This window comes from Ziziphus jujuba, chromosome 2 (genome assembly GCF_031755915.1).
Source record: "Ziziphus jujuba cultivar Dongzao chromosome 2, ASM3175591v1".
Lineage (NCBI taxonomy): Eukaryota > Viridiplantae > Streptophyta > Magnoliopsida > Rosales > Rhamnaceae > Ziziphus > Ziziphus jujuba.
In genome coordinates, this window is record NC_083380.1 from 25,644,828 (window position 1) to 25,663,070 (window position 18,243).

The window sequence follows — 18,243 nt, forward strand, 5'->3', positions numbered from 1 at the left end:
ACTCTCTTATATTGGATGTATTCAATCCAATTTTTTTCTTAATTTTCATATGGATTACATGTAATTGGGAATTTACTGTTGTCTGATATCATCCAGTCGAAAACTATTATAACAAAAACATATGTCTAAGGGAAAAAAAAAAAACTTTGTTTTCAAACCTTTAATCTTGAAGCCTTTTTAGGAATAGGTAAGATAACAATCACTATTGTGATAAATGTTTGGCAAGTGCAGAATGTGTTTATATTATTACCTATTATATGACAATTACACTTGGAGAAGCGGAAACAAAATAGAGAAATATTGTCCTACAATCTACTAATTAAATCTAGAACTTTTATTTTTTATTTTATATTATATATATATATATATAATGTACTACAGTTTGCTTGGGTTGAAGCATAGGAGCCACCGCTATCTATTCTTCATTGACATCTATTGGAGATTTATCATTGCAGTGGTGATTTTGATTTGGTTGAATTGAATAATTGTATCATGTACTCTCCGAGTTTAAAATAAAATATTGGTTCTTGTTGTGCATTCACGGCATTGTAGATTCAATTATGGACAAAAAGCTAGCAACAGAGCAGGTGGAGTAATTCTATGGGATTATCATGTCATTTGTCTTGCTGGACCATTTTTTGAGAAAATGAGGCATTATGACCTCTCTGTTTCAGGTGTTAAGTGTACTTCGACAATTCCTAAATCAAGGATATTTTATTCTTCTCACAATAAATAATTACAGTATGTATAATAAGTAATTACTGTAATAGCCCAGCCCAAACCACCCGCATGAGATATTGTCCTCTTTGGGCCTGGGGAATCCTCTTACAACCCCTACCTGCTAGTCCCACTAGCTCGGGCCTCCTAGGCCCAACCGAGATATTGTCCTCTTTGGCAGTGGAAGCATACCTCAAGGTTTTACTTTCCCTCATGGGAACGCGACTGCAAGGGAAAGGTATTCACACGCTTATAAGTCATGCTTCGTTCCCATTTCCAACCGATGTGGGACTTGACAATCCTCCCCCCTTAGGGCCCAGCGTCCTAGCTGGCACACCAATCCGGGTACTGGCTCTGATACCATCTGTAACAGCCCAGCCTAGACCACCTGCATGAGATATTGTCCTCTTTGGACCTGAGGAATCCTCTTACAACCTCTACCTGCCAGTCCCACTGGCTCGGGCCTCCCAGGCCCAGCCAAGATATTGTCCTCTTTGGCAGCGGAAGCATACCTCAAGGTTTTACTTTCCCTCATGGGAATGCGTCTGCAAGGAAAAAGTATCCACACGCTTATAAGCCATGTTTCGTTCTCCTTTCCAACTGATGTGGGACTTGACAATTACAATATGTATATGATTGACATATTTTATAAAATGTTGAGATTTTGGATTTATTTCTTATAATTGATATTGCATGGCTATGATTGGAATTATTGAAATCTGGTTCCTCTGATTCCTTTTACTTGTAATAAATATTTTGTATTTCATATATACAAGCCCATTTGGTTGCTTTGTTCTTGTTTCTTTTTTTGCTTGAAAAAAACCCCTGTTCTTAGAAAAAAAGAATAAAAGAAATTAAAAAAGAAAAAAAAAACCAAGACTAGTTAAAAACCATTAAAATAATTTTCCAAAGTTCTTTTCATGAATTACCAACCATAATTGATGGTAGCTTAATATTACTACATTGGGAATTATCCTTATTACTACATTTCATATCCAAAAAAGATGGATGAATGTGAAAAAAATTTATCAATCGAAACGATTTTTAAGTAATTCTTCCAATTAAATTAGAAATTTAGTCACTTCATTCAAATACAAATAATAATTACTTTTTCCAGAAGTAGTTAATCAAATAAATATTCCAATAAAATAAAAACATTCTAAAAATGGTCCAGCCACTTCATACATATATTGTTATATTCACCATTTCTATAGAAGTAATATATTTATTTGTATATTTAGTTGTAATCGGGATTATTGGTTTTGGAAACAATATATTAATGTAATATATGGGTTGACAAAAATATTCAATTGTCTTATGCATACCATTAAAATATATTTATTTTTAATTAATTGTTATTTATGGCATACTATGTTTTAAGTTAATTTTAAGCTATTTCTAAAGTTATATATTGATATAATTTGTGGGCGTACACAACAAATTTTGCATATTTTGCATGTATATATAAATATATAAATGTACAACCTTAATTAGATATAATAAATTTTTTTTCATATAAATTTAACTTTCAAAATTTTCATTTTTTAAAAAAAAATTAAAAATATAATTACAAAATAGTCATATCCAGTCTGATTCTGCACCAAACATGGTATAATTAGTCTATCATTTAGTCCGGAACTATGCCAAACATAGTACTGCACTAACTATCATGTCCCATCCTGTTCGATCCTGTCCTGTGGACTTGTTAGGCGTACCAAACACCCCTTTAATATTTTAAGACTCAATCACTTAAATGATTTGAAGGATATTTACAATTTGACCTCAAAACATGCTTTAAGAAATACTAACACTCAATTCTAGGTTCTTTAAGGGGGGGTTTGGTACGCAGGATAGATCCGGATTGGACATGATAGATTCGGATCGGACAGGATCGAATAGTGCAATACTGTGTTTGGCATAATTCTGGACTGAATGGTGGACTATTTGTCCCATGTTTAGTGCAGGATCGAACTGGATTTGACTATTTTGTAATTATAGTTTTTATTTTATTAAATATGAAAAGATTTAAAATTATATTTATATTTACAAAAAAATTAAATATTATATTTAATTAAAGTTTTATTATTAATTATATTTAATATTTTTTGTATAGATACTTATATGTTCAATTAATTAATAATAAAAATAATTTAATGATATTTATAATACATTTGTAATTTTTTTTTACACCCATAAACTACTTAAAATATTATTTTCAAAACCAATTAAATAAAATTACTAATCATGGTAAATCATGAATAACAATTAAATACAAATAAAAAAATTGACATAATATTTAATTAAGAACTTGTTGATAGCATAAAAATATCCATCTCCAATTCATGCATATAGATATATAGATATATAAATAAATGTCACATGTAGTTGCACTTTTAACAAGTATGGCATCCGTATATATATATTGGATTTTACAAAGATAATCTAATTATATAAGAAATAAATAAATAAACCCATTGATAGTAAGCTAAATAAACAACCTAATATAAAACCATTACACCACTCGTTGTGAAATTGAGCACGTGTATGTGCGGTGGTGGTATTTTGTATTGGATTTGCTTCATTATGATTCCTCATTGTTTGTTCTACAAACTCAACATATGCAATTTCAGCTTCCTCAATTGTATTATAGGCTTGATATAAATTATTTGTAAATCCTTGCACTTGTTGATGACATTCAGGCTAAGAATTATATATCCCTGGTTGTCTACCTTTAAATACAACATAAACCCTTCTCTTTGCCATTCAATATTCCTGCATATAATAATAAATGACAATATAATATAGTAATATTATTAAACAAAATAACAACTAACCAAATTAATAAAGTGCATGTTAATATTCTAAAACATAAGACATAATAATAAAATTATCCGTACATGCATAATTAGAAACCAATATCCAATACGTTACAATATATGTCCATAAGTTTCAATTCCAATTGTTCATAGTTGTCATTCTCTCATACATATCCATAAATATATAATGCACAACAACACTAATTTAGTTATATAAAAATCAACAAGCAAATTCAATCTTTTGAGCATCGGTTTTAATAATCTTGAAAACCTCAACGTTCGATGGATCCGATTTTATTGCCTTAGAGATTTTCAGATTGTCAGTAATAGGGAATCCTAACCTGTCAAGTTCCATAGCTAAGTATTGTGGATAGTTGATATCAGACTTCTCCAACTTGTCTAACTGTGTAGCCAATTTATCAATAAACTTATCTGCTGCACAGTTTAACCTGCTAACGATGTTAACATCCTTCGATTTAGCTTTCCTCTGACCTCTTAATTGGAATTGTGTGGGCAGTTGACTATGTGTTTGATTCACAGACATTGGAGAACACACATCATCATATTGGTTATTGTTAGGCTCCATATTTATATCATTAACTAAATCAATTGGAGTTTGTGCTCCATATCCTGTTGCCCGATCCTTCCTAAAAATATTAGCAAGCCTCTCATATATCGGAAAATGTTTACCTCTCCAACTTTTTGCACTTGGATTACTCTAAAATAAAAAAAAATAAAAAACCATCATTTAGTAAAAACATTATAGATTTAAGATAAGAAACACAAAATTCAATAAAGGTATTTTTCCTAACAAATTCAAAACCTGCACATATGTTTTCCAAGCATCGTCATTGTCAACCTCCACACATTTAAGAGTGTCATTCCATCCAAATCCACTTTTGTTCAATATGTTGTATATGATACCATATTGCTTCTTCCACTTTTTCAGCTTCGATTCAATATGTGGAGTTGCTCGCAATCCCGAGTTAGGACACATTTCAGCCAGTTGCCACTTAATCATATTAAGTGTATCAGGTTTAAATGCTCCCGTGTCACAATGTTGCCCACTAGCTACAACTTCATCTAAAAGAACCAGTAAAGGTTCTTCCTCATCTCTACTCCATGTACGCCTGGATTCACCCCCCCTATTATCGTTACTGCTACCTCCAGCTTCCATTGCTATTCAAATAAATATTTCATGATTCCAACATTATCAAAACAAGATGCAAACAAAATAACAATAAATCTCAAATGTTGCACTTAATATAATATAAGTTTGTCTTCATACATATTATCCAAAAGATTTAATAAACAATATTAAATAAGCAGTTAGAGCATAATTTTTACATAACCATCAACTAGTAATCCTGACAACCTCTCCACTCATTGCTTAGCTAACTCATATCTCCAATTCGTCCATTGATCCGAGGAAGCAATTGATCCTATGATGTCCTCCTCTTCATTAATGTCCACATTTTCCATCCTATCATATTCAACTTCTCCAGGATCGAGTGTCATTTCTCTTCTAATCAGATTATGTATCAGACAACATGCAGTAATGGTTTTGATTTGTGTTGTAATTGGGTAGAAAGATGGACTTCTTAAAATTGCCCATCGCATTTTAAGAACCCCAAAGCATCTTTCTATGATATTCCTAGCTAATGCATGCTTCATGTGGAAATACCCTTGATGATTTATGGGTGCACAACCATCTCTCCATTCGGAAATGTGATATCTTGTTCCCCTCTGTGGTGTAAGGAATCCTTCACCATTGGTGTAACCAGCATCCACTAAGTAATAACAACCTAACACAGAAAAATATCTCCTGTTAGTTTATGCAATGTTAATCTAATCGATGAAATATTTAAGGATTAGTCTTACCGGTTGGTACTTTTAATCCATTTGGCCTACTTATTGCATCTCGAAGTACTCTAGAATTCGAAGCGGAGCCTTCCCAACTCGGTAATACAAATATAAATTCCATATTCAGGTTACATACACCAAAGACATTTGTTGCTATCTCACCCTTTCTTGTTCGATATCTTGGCTTATCAATTTCAGGTACTTTCACCTTAATATAAGTTCCATCTAATGCTCCCAAACAATTATACTACACAAACAATTTTACAAATGTAAGATAATGCTACAAGTAATCTAACTATAAAATTAATAACCAAACTAGTCCACAAACGTACCTTAAACATTTTCCATCCATCATCCGAGCAATTATCCGACACAGGTTCAGGATGCCTTAACAAAATGGAATGTAAGCGTAATACCCCATTCAATACTGAATTGAAATATCTACTAATTGTCTCCCTTGATCTATAGAATCGATTGATAATTGTATGGTTTTTTGTATAATGAGCAATTATGTGCAAAAATATGCACACTTGCTCTTTCAATGTAACAGTACCATCTTTTTTCACATATCCATCTTGGCGTAATAACCGACATAAAATAACAAATGTTCTCCTATCTATCCTCAATTGACTAATACAAGTGACATCATTATCCAACAAACTATTTATAAAAGATGTACGCAATTCGGTACTCCTAATTATTCTATTCCTAACACCTCTCTCATTTCTCCTTCGCCACGCTACATACATGTACATAAAGAAGATAAACATAAAGCCCCAACAAAAAGATTGAATTACAACTAATTTTCTTCCATCCATCTCTACAAAAAGAAAAAAAAACAAATAAAAAAAAATTATAAGAAACACATTAAATTGAGCTGCTATTGCCAATACAATTGAATATACACAGCAAACAAAAATCTTCCATAAATAATATATTTATATATTAGCATTCACAATAAACATTATATATATTTGGAAGGTCAAAGTAAAAGGTGGATTTAAGTTTTTTTAAACTCTTCAAACTCAATATATATATAAATATATCATCAATTTTTTTATTATTATTATTAATGATGGAGCCGAATGAATAATTGTATCCTTAAAATATACTAGTTATGGTTGAAGGATGATCATGGATTTAAAACCGGCACATATACTGTGATTAATTTTTTTCATGAATATTTTTTGGTCTCATGTAAAGAATATTTTTATGTTACAAAAGATTATATCATAAATCAATGTATTTGTGTTTCTCTCTTCTTTCTCCGTCTTCAGAAACATGCATTTACTTCAAAATGTGAAACGGTATTGTGAAACATTTATTACCCCAAAATATTTGAACCTGGTACCAGAATTACATAATAATCTAATTTAGTTAATGATATGTTTAAAAAGCATAGTTATTTTTTTGAGTCTTTTGAGTTCAAATCATCCCATAACAGAAAAAAAAAAAAAATCAATAAATTGTTAAGTAACATAATTTGTAGTTGATGCATTATTCACCCTCAACATTTGGTCTCTTCAAAATCTTATTGGACTCATCTCAAACATGAAAGGAAAGATGTCAACATTTTCATAATCATCATTAACAGAAAAAAAAAATCAAAACTAAATAAAAAAAAATCATTTTCTCAGGTGTCAATAATCTTCTAATTGAACAAAGAAATCACATATATTGTGGCTTTATAGATGGACAGCCACATTAACAGAATTGTATAACTAGAATGTATATATATATATATATTATAATTATCCAACTAAAATATTATGATTTTATATAAAGTCAAAATATAATATGAAAAACTCAACATGATGTTGACACTCAGACCATATTATGATAAAGCAAAAGATCAAACATTAATAATTAGAAGAATATATATATATATTTTTTTGACAATAATTTCTAGTTTAAATTCCCAAACTTTTAATATGATTATACATATTAGTAATTACTCTTTTAGTATGGCTTAGTGCCAAAACCCACTTGGATAGACCAAGTCCATGGGATAAGAAAAATGGTGTTTCCAATTTCTCATTACAGGGATAGTTATTATCATCTCTCACAGCAAGCCTACAAAATTCTCAACTATCTGGTACCTAATAAAAATTCCATAATGACATCATAACAACAACCCCGAAATCAGTCTAGCCCACTTACCAAAATCAGAACTTCAACACCCCCCCCCCCCCCAAAAAAAAAAAAAAACTTGCAAGCCTGTCTAAGGTGCAATTCATATATATGCATCTTATTAATGAAGGCATAAATAATCAAACTAAGGTGCAATTTTTCTATGGCTAGTGTAGAGCATTGAAATTTTCGTAGTGTGGGTTTACATTTGTATATGAATGTAAAGTATCTCGGATTGAAAGAAAAGATTTTAGGAGCAGCTCCTTTTGGTGTGAACCGAAATGAAAGGGTTAGGGATTGGTTGTGGTTTTAAAGTTTGGAGTCTTATGTTCCTTCTAACATTGTACATGAAATATGTATATGTTAATTATCTGTATGAATTCTTCGCGTAGAGAAAGAAGTATATAGTAAAAGCATATATCAGGGTGAATCTCATTTGCCATGTTTAATAAAATGAATGTGCAGGCATGACAACAAGAAGAAGCTAAAAAGCATAGATGGTATGGTGGCTCTGTAGCATATATTCCAAAACAGCTTATGATCAGTTATTTATTTTGTCATTTAGATTGAAGAATATCAAACTTTCTATGTGGTTTGTACATATATTGTGGTGGTGAAGAATAGCTATGTTAAAGGGCAAAGAAAATTGGGTAAAAACTATGTTAAAAGGCAAATGCTTTTGATATTATGCTTTAAATTCCTAAACTGAAGGAAGATTATTATCCACCAATCACCATCTATATGCAAAACTTTTGAAAATTGTTGAGGAAATATTAATCATACGATGATACTGGGACAAAAAAAAAAAATTGGTTTGTTAAAAGGGATAAAATAAGAGTACAAGTTGAATAAGACAACAGATGAAAACTTTGATAAAAGAATAGTAGCTAAACAAAGTCTCTTTTGGGAAGTAAGAAAAGGCAAGTGCCATCCCATATGATATTAAAACATGCTAAACATCTTTTCCATTTTCACCATTTTCTCTGTTTTTTTTTTTTTTTTTTTTTTTTTTTGTGGTCTGTTTCTTCATATAAGTACTATTAAAAACAAAAAACCAGTATCGAGTTGCAATGTACCTAAGTTTTGGCATATTCTGATGATTGCAAGGGGAATTAAAACAACTGAGCAACATATTTCTATATAGTTCAAACTAACAGTATATAAGCTTTTTTTTTTATTTGAACAAAAACTAAACAAGTCTCATAAATATGGGTAATTTATTAAAGAAGAAGAGGCAACATATTACAACCGAGCAACATATTTCTATGTAGTTCAAATTAACAGTATATAAGCTTTTTTTTATTTGAACAAAAACTAAACAAGTCTCATAAATATGGGTAATTTTCCACATTCCATCATATACACAACAACTGCCAGAAACACCTAAAACAACAACCACCAGAAGTGCCTAACGGCAAAACTTGACAATCTTTACCGTTCAAATTCGTAGAAAAGCGTTGTAGACGTAGGTAGATCCCAATTTTAAGCCTTTTCCTTACAAATCCAAGCCCTAATTTTACAAATCTTTAGTCTAATTGGTGCGGAATGGAAGCTCTAAAATATTGTGAACCAAATCCCTAAACAAATCAACGGAGAAGAAGAAGCAGAGGAAAACGAAGAAGAAGATAAAGAAGAAGAAGCAGAGATTAGATCGACGAAGAAGAAGAAGAAGTAAACTGACCAGATCAAAGATGAAGAACACAAAAATGAACAGAGAAAAGAAGAAGACTCACCGAGGGTTTCAAGCCGAAGAGAAGCGGCCAACGATCCAGCAAGATCTTGAACAGAGGCGGCGAACGGTCCGGCAGAAGCAACTTCGTGTGAGAGGACGAGAGGTTATTCACGAAAGCTTTGAGAGAGGGTAGAACAAAAGTGACCCAGGTGTTTTGGTGGGTCAGCTTTGTCCCCTTCGAAGCGGATAAATTGGTTAACAGGATAAGTGTGTCCCGTCCTCCATTTTTCTTCCCAAATACCAGATTGGGACTATAACCTATTCGGTCCTGGCTAGTCCCATGTAACAAACACCCCCTAAGAAGAGTAAAAGAAAATCCATATTTTTATCCCAAATAACATTAGACCTTCACATGAAACTTTTATGTACGCTAAATTCAACGTCAGTAGAGTTATCTTGTTATTATATTTGGATATTCACCCTTGTTGAAATGAACTTTTAAGATCGTCTTTAAATTGTATTTGGATACAATGTCTTCTACCCCCACAAAAAGTATGGATACCTAGCATGTATTTTCGTCTCTATTCTTCCCCCTCCTTCTCAACATAGCCACTGCATTTTCAAAAAAAGATCCAATCAAAGCTCGATGCGCATTGTAAATTATAAAACATGCACTACAATATTAGTCTTAAAGAAACTAACCAAGTAATAATTTAAAAAAAAAATTTGATACTTTGATTGTAGAAGCTTTTACATAATATCATGATTGTAGAAGCTTTTACATAATATCATGAGGCCCAATAAATGGAAAATTGAAGACAATTAAATCAAATTTCTCATCCCTTAGACTCTTATTGCATTTCATTCTTGTTGCATCCACATTATCAATAATTCTAGCTCATTGTTTCGATAGAAATATTAAATTTGATAATGGTTTTATTTATAGTTTCATGACAGTAAATTTCGAAGGGTAGCATGTTGCAATGACATTCTCCGGTGTTTTTGGTAAAAAGCTTCTAACCATGCTTGCTTAAAAAAAAAAGCTACCTTCCCCAACAAGCAATGTTTTAAGTTGGTTACAATACCTTGACCATCCATTTTTTATATTCCTTTTATAGATCTGCAATGAAAATCATTCAGATGATTCTTAAAAGCATAACATTGTAATATTTTAAGACTCAATCACTTAAATAATCTGAACGATATCTATGATTGGACCTTAAAACATGTTTTAAGAAACACTAACACTCATTTTTAGGTTTTTTAAGAAGAGTGGAAGACAATCCATAGTTTGTTCCAAAAAGGTTTAAACCTTAACATGAAACTTTTATGTACCTTAAATTCAACCTTAGCAAGGCTTTACTTATTATTGTATCTTGGATATTCACCCTTGTTGAAATAAACTTTGAGGATCATCCCTAAATTGTGTTTAAATGCAATGTCTTCTCCCCCCACAAAGAGTATGGGTGCTTGGCATGTACCCTCATCTTTATTTTTCTCATGCCCTTTTTCCTTTTCAACATAATAATTGCATTTTCAAAAAAATGATCCGATCAAATCTTGATGCACTATAAATTATAAAACATGCACTACAATATTATTCTTAAAGAAATTAACCAAGTAATAATTAAAAAAAAAAGAAATTAATAGTTTGATTATAGAAGCTCTTACGTAATATCATGAGGCCCACGAGGTCATATAAGTGGAAATTGAAGATAATTAAATCAAATTTCTCATCTTTTATCCAAGTAATAATTAAAAAACAAAAAGAAATCAATAGTTTGATTGTAGAAGCTCTTACGTAATATCATGAGGCCCATAAGGTCCTATAAGTGGAAAATTAAAGACAATTAAATCAAATTTCTCATCTTTTAAACTCTTGTTGCATCCACATTATCAATAATTCTAGCTTCTTGTTTCGCTAGAAAGAGTAAATTAGGTAATACTTTTTTGTATAGTTTCATGACAGCAAATTTTGAAAGGTATAATCATGCTTGTTGAGAAAGAAGAGCTACATTCTCCAACAAGCAACATTTTGAGTCGATTACAATACAATACCATGGCCATCCATTTTTTATATTCATTTTATTAATGTGCAAGGAAAATCATCCAATTGATTGTTAAAAGCATAGCATAGTAATATTTTAAGAATCAATCATTTAAATGATTTGAAGGATATCTCCGATTAAACCTCAAAACATACTTTGAGAACACTAACGCTCAATTTTATATTAAATAAATGATTTTAAAAAACACATATTAGAGAAATAGTCAATAGTTGGGAAAGAAAATTAAAATGAATGCTTTGATAGGGGAGTCTCTTGAGATTGAAGGGTTAGGTTGGACAATGACTATATTCTAGTTCCACTACTCCATATTGAAAAAGTACTTTTCGAAAGTGAGGCTAAGGTTGTGTTATGTGCAAATGCAACTTAATGCTTTGACAAGGAAGTTTCTTAGGAATAAAGGTGTTTGGTTGCTCAATGGCCATATTCTAGTTCTACCGCTGAATATTGAAGAACCCCTTCCACTCAATATTGAATAGCTCCTTTTCAGAAATAAAGATGAGTTGATGTTATGTATAAACATATTATACTGTGGACTGTTCAAAATTAAGAAGCCAATAAGGAGGCTTAGTAAAAAAGTTCTTGGAGTCTCTATAAAAAATTTACAAGAAAATACAAACTAATAAAGAACATATATCTATCAAAAATATAAGAAGTAGGATTTTAATACATCCATCCATACTTTGACAAGGAAGTCTCTTACAAACAAAGGTATTCGGTTGGTTAATGGTTATATTCTAGTTCCACTGCTCAATATTGAAGAACCTCTTCCACTCAATATTGAAAAGCCCCTTTTCGGAAATAAGGTTGAGTTTTTATTATGTATAAACATATGACATTGTGGCAGTTCAAAATTAAAAAGCCAATAAGGAGGCTTAGTAAAAATGTTCTTGCAGTCTCTGTAAACAATTTACAAGAATACAAACTAATAAAAACATATATCTATAAAAAATATAAGAAATATAATTTTAATACATCCATCCATATCGTAGTTCCATCGCTCCACATTGAAAGAGCCCTGTGTTATGTGTAAATATTATATATATAATTGCAACATATATATTTTTTTTTTGTAGTATGTGATTAATACTATAAAAGATATATTGTTGCGTTTTCAAAAATATTATAACAGTCTACGCTATAAAAAGTCTTACTTTTTCATTATGCTAAATGATATAAATAACCGCATTGTTGAAAAGTTATGTTAAATATTATATATATAGTTGCAACATATATTGTTTTTTGTAGTATGTGATTAATACTATAAAAGATATATTGTTGCATTTTCAAAAATATTATGACAGTCTATGCTATAAAAAAGTCTTCCTTTTTCATTATACTAAATGATATAAATAACCGCATTATTAAAAAGTTATGTTAAATACCATAACTAACCACTTAATAGCATTTGTGCTATGTTATTATGCTATTTTAATAGCAATTATGTTATTTTAGTAGCGATTATAAAAGTTATGATTAGTATATTAATAGCATTTATAAGCTCTTTGATAATTTAATTTAATAGCAATTCTAAATGCTATATTTGGTAGTACGTTAATAGCATTTGTAAGCTATAAGTTAATTTAAATTAATAGCAATTCTAAATGTTATGTTTGGTTGATTTCATAACTTGCAATGTTAATTACATTTTATAATATTTGAAAATGCACATTTTATAATATTTGAAAATGCTATGTCAAATAGCTTTTAAAATAAAATTTTAGCTAAGAACAATTGACTAATTATAGTAGATTGAAAAGTAAAAATTAACTAAATAGTCTATTGTGTTGTAGTTGTATAGAGATATATGTGTCCTCAAAGCCAACAAAGCTTCAATTTATATATGCAAAAAACTTTTAGTTGCTTCATGTGCTTTCGATGTGGGACTTTTTATAAATTCTTACTTCAATAATTCAATTTATACATGTACAAATCATGTACTTTTGTTATCTTCAATCAATGTGAGGCTAATACCAATTAATTAATTTTCAAAATTATATTTCAATGAATCAAAAATATTAATTTGGAAAATTAGTATTATTGCCCAAACTGTACTATAAAGTAATAAACTTCCATGTACCAAGATATAAACCATAAAAGACATAAAAAGTAGAGAATTTTTAAATTTTTTGAAGTGGTCACAAACAAGTATGGCGGCCGGTTGGCTACTCACTAAGAAAAAGGAAATGAAGGCTTAAGCTTAACCAATTGACTAAGCAATGTTTTTTGAATTCAAGACCTTCTTGCATGCCCAACTTATCTTATGGACAACTTTAGGGGGTTCGTTTCTATTCGGTTCTAAGATGCTAGCAAGCAACAACTCATTGGTCAATTTGGAAATATTATTCTGGATTCACCATCTCTCTTGTCAATGGTCTTGTATAAATATTGTCTTAAATTCACAGAGAAATCAAATTGGACCTTGAGTATTTGTTTGGGATGCAAGAGTACTTTGGCCTAAGAAAATATTATTAGAAATGCAATAATGTAAGAAAAAAACTGCAACAGACAAGTAAATAAGTAAGTTAGTCATAAGCTGCTTTCTTGCCATAAGTATGAAAGAAGCCATCAACCAAGAACATTTGAAATTATATTTGTCATATTATAACTATAAATACTACCAAGAGTTTTATGCTCAGGGAGTACTTTTAAGGTGTTTCATTCACAGTTTAATATATGCTCAGCACAACAAACACAGTAAGAGCAGTAGAGAACTACAAAGTGTATGGATAACAATTTGATTACACCAGAATGCTTCCGTTACTTCTCATCCCTCTTATTCTTTTCCATCTTGTTCATTGTCATCTGCTTATGTTTCTTCTTCATTGCTTGTCCCGCATTCTTCTAAATCTTCTCCTTAAATTGGATGAAGTGCAGTTCACAAGATTGATTTTTTCCACTTTCCTTGTTGGCTTGAAAACTTCAGTGATTGAAGGGTCTAAAACATTGCTCGAGCAGCAAAGGCTAACACCCATATTCATGGCCTGATCCCAAAGCTTTCTACCCTTTTCAAAGTCCCCCTTCTCTACAAAGCTTTGGTATGAGCACATCATAAATTGGTCCATTCACCCAATGAGTTTCTTTTCATCTGGCGAAACAGCTCAAGTACATACTCTGGCCCCTCCATTCCACAGAGAATACCAATCAAATTATAGTAGAACTTATGATCAGGCACCAATCCTTCTTCAATCATCTCATCCACCATCTTATTTCCTTTACCAGAAGTCTTGGTTAAATTCAATACTCTAACAATTGGATAAGAGCTCATCCAATCCAGAGAACAACCACTCTCTTTTATTTTGTAGAGAATTTGGCAAGATTTTTTAACTATTCTTACCCTCCCTAGACATGATAGCAATATATTGTAGCTAATGGAGGTTGGGGAAATCCCATAGGACCTCATCTCTATCATAACATTTAGAGATTCAGGCACAAGGCCAGACGGATTGTGTTGGACATTTCTCTCATTAAGACACCTAAGGAATGTGTTCTAACAAAATAAATTTGGCTTGATCTCAGCTGACTTCATCTTGGATAATTCTTCTTGCCTCTCTCACATTCTTTTGCTCAGACCAACCATAGAGAAGACTTCTATAAAGGCAAGGCTCCAACCCGAAAATCTTATCCTTATGGTGCTAGACTACACCTTCTGCTTTCTTAGCATTTCCCTTGGCACAAAGTGTACTGACAATAGCTGTGATTGTGAACCTGTATAAGGGGCAATTGTACTTATCCAAGTTCTTAATAATGCTTATTGCCTTATCTTCTCTCCCCATGTTAACCAATGCCTCAGCTACAATATCATAAGTCTTGGTCTCCATTGCCAGCATTGGAGAGATCACTGTTCCTTATTTTGCATCTTTTTAATAAAAATAGGCATCTTGGCTTATGGTACCTGAATAAAAATAATGCTTGGCCATCATTGGCTTTATTCAGTGTTCAAATAGAGAGCTCACTATTCCTTATTATGACAGGATCTACAAGATTCAAAATCAGCTTTTGAGAAAAGCCGCTTCAATCTAATATGTCTTCTATATTCAAAATCAGCTATCCATTTTTTTTTTCCTTATTCTATCTGTTTCTGTGTGATTTGAGGACCGCAGGTAAACGCACTGATGGATGTTGAAGCAAAAAAGAAGTATGAGTTCTTGGAATCTTTTCTTGCAATTATGGATGCTCATCTAAGATATGCTCATCTAAGATATTTTAACCTGGTATATTGACTTGATTTATATGTATTTACAGATTAATATTGTGTCATTTGGTGCACTAAACAGAACCTCTTTATTCATCAGAAATGGATAATAAGATGAGATTAATGTTATATTACTATCTAAAAGTAACTCCAATATCCAAATCATTGATTTTTCCATTAGCAGTTAGGGCACTAGAATTGGTCGGTAACCCACCTCCTCCACTCTGTTTCTAAGCTGAAAAAATTCTCTTTCCCATTTTTCTTTCTCTTTAAACAAATATTTTCAGACCACAGCAAATCCCAGTATCCCACAGTGGGATCTCAGTTTCTTAAATCATAGAGATTTCGAAGAAAATGGAAATGGGTATTGCATAAAGGTCCCTGATTATTAGCTAAGCACTAAATTCGATAGCGATGGATGAAACCATCAAGGCTTGAATCCATGGGTCCGAACTTTTTCATGGTTGCCCAAAGGAAAGTCGACAACAAATATATACCGGTGTGAGAAAGCTTTGGAATTGTTTAGGTGGATGAGGAGGGATGGGGAGGTGATGCCTAATGAATTTACTTTTGACTCTTACCATTAGGGTTTGTGGGAGTTTGGGAGTTTGGGAATTTTGACTGAAGGGAAGATGGTACATGGTCTTGTGATTAAATTTGGATTTGACTTTGATCACTCAATTGGCGGTGCATTAATTGAATTTTATTGTAACTGTGAAGCTATTGAATGTGCCCAGAGCTTATGAAAGTATAGGAAATCCCTGTTTGAATGCTTTTAATTCGCTTATTGCGAGTCTTGTATCCTCAGATAAAATTAAAGATGCAGAAACGGTTTTTCATAGACTGAAAGAAAAGGATCCAGTTTCTTACAATTTGATGATCAAAGGGTATGCAAGGATCCAGTTTCTTACAATTTGATGATTAAAGGATATGCAATGAGTGGTCAAGTTGAGGAATCAAAGAAACTCTTTTTGAAAATGCCACACAGAATTATCATTTCGTCCAATATTATGATTTTCGTGTATTCCAGAAACGGTGAAATTGATAAGGCTTTGACTCTTTTCGAAGAAACTAAAGGGTAAAGAAATCCTGTGACATGGAACTCGATGATTTCGGGTTATGCTCAAAATCATCAGCTTGAGGAGGCTTTGAAACTATATTTAACAATGCACAAATTACAGTAGACCATACAAGGTCCACGTTTTCTGTTGTATTTCATGTACGTTCATGCCTTGGGTCTCTTCAACTAGGTCAATCACTCCATGCCCAGTTGACTAAAACAGCATTTGAATCAAACGTTTATGTTGGTACGTCCCTCATAGATATGTACTCGAAATGTGGGAGCATCACTGATGCAAGGACAGCGTTTGTATGCGTATCTTCACCCAATGTGGCAGGTTGGACAGCTCTTATTTATGCACATCATGGGCTTGGATCTGTAGCACTCTTACTCTTTGAGCATATGTTACAGCAAGGCATCACACCTAATGGAGCAACTTTTGTTGGCATTTTGTGTGCTTGTACTCGTGCTGGTCTAGTTGATGAAGGGATGGGAATTTTCCACTCAATGGAAAAATGCTACAAAGTGAAACCAACTTTGGAACACTATGCATGTATAGTAGATCTTCTTGGTCGGTCAGGCCGATTACAGGAAGCTGTAGAGTTTATCAGAGTAATGCCTATTGAAGTAGATGAAGTTATTTGGATTGCTTTACTAAATGCTTGTTGGCTCTGGAAGGACATGAAACTCGGAGAAAGAGTAGCACAGAAGATTTTTAGGTTAAATCCTAAGCCAATATCTGCATATGTAATTTTGTCTAACATATATGCTGGAGGAAGAGACAGAGAGACTTTGGAAGTGAAAAAGGGTCCCTGGCGCAGTTGGGTCGAGCTTAACAACAGAGTTCATGTATTCTCTGTTGGAGATAAACCCATCCTCATTTTAGCATAATAGCAACTTTAGAACAACTAAATGGAAATATTAATTCCATTGGTCAAGGAGATTGTGTTTCCATACCAATAGTGGATGGTCATTCTAATATTATTTTATCATAATCTCGTTGACCATGTTTTATTAGCTGGCTATCTCTCTTTTATGTGCTTGAAAATTTACTGTTACTCAGATGCTTGCTAAAATCTACTAAAATTACTACATAAAAGGCTTATCTTCAAATGCCTTACAGAATGAATTCTAGATGTTCTTGTTTTTCTCTGTCATTTATTTTATATATATATATATATACATAGCTTTTTCATTGAAATGACAAAATGCGCTTCTTGATCAAAGAAATGGAATTGATTCCTTTGAAAGTCGGATTCTTATTGAACATGGCCATGAAAGGTCATTGGTAAGTGTCATACATGTTTTTTTTGTTATTGGTGAAGTTCGGAATCAATATTAGATTTGTTACATCTGTTGATAGTGTGTTGAATGATTCTGAGGGTCTAATCCCCCTCTTTTAAATTCCATTTGTTTAGTAGCGTGATGAGTATGTACATTTTCAAAAAAAAAAACATTATTTGGTTTCTCAACATTTTTAAACTTTAGATAAGACTAAGGCAAAACAATAATAAGAATAAAAATAAAAAATAAAAAATACAAATACTAAACTGGTATGAGCAAACCTTTTATGGTTGTAAAAAATTTGGTATCTCTAAACCTAATAATAATTTATAAAGGATGAATATGTATTTTTTTATTTATTATTTCAACAACTGTTGATATATTATCCATTAGTAAGTATCTAAAACAGTAAATAAATTGCTTAACAGAAAAAATATATG

General features: G+C 31.8%; 2 pseudogenes; one reads left to right on the forward strand and one right to left on the reverse strand.

Moving 5' to 3' along the window:
• Window positions 1–14,086: 14,086 nt before the first annotated feature.
• Window positions 14,087–15,403, reverse strand: LOC132800763 (pentatricopeptide repeat-containing protein At5g61370, mitochondrial-like; annotated as a pseudogene).
• LOC125422666 (pentatricopeptide repeat-containing protein At4g02750-like) lies at window positions 15,380–17,410 on the forward strand (annotated as a pseudogene).
• The last annotated feature ends 833 nt before the right edge of the window (window positions 17,411–18,243 follow it).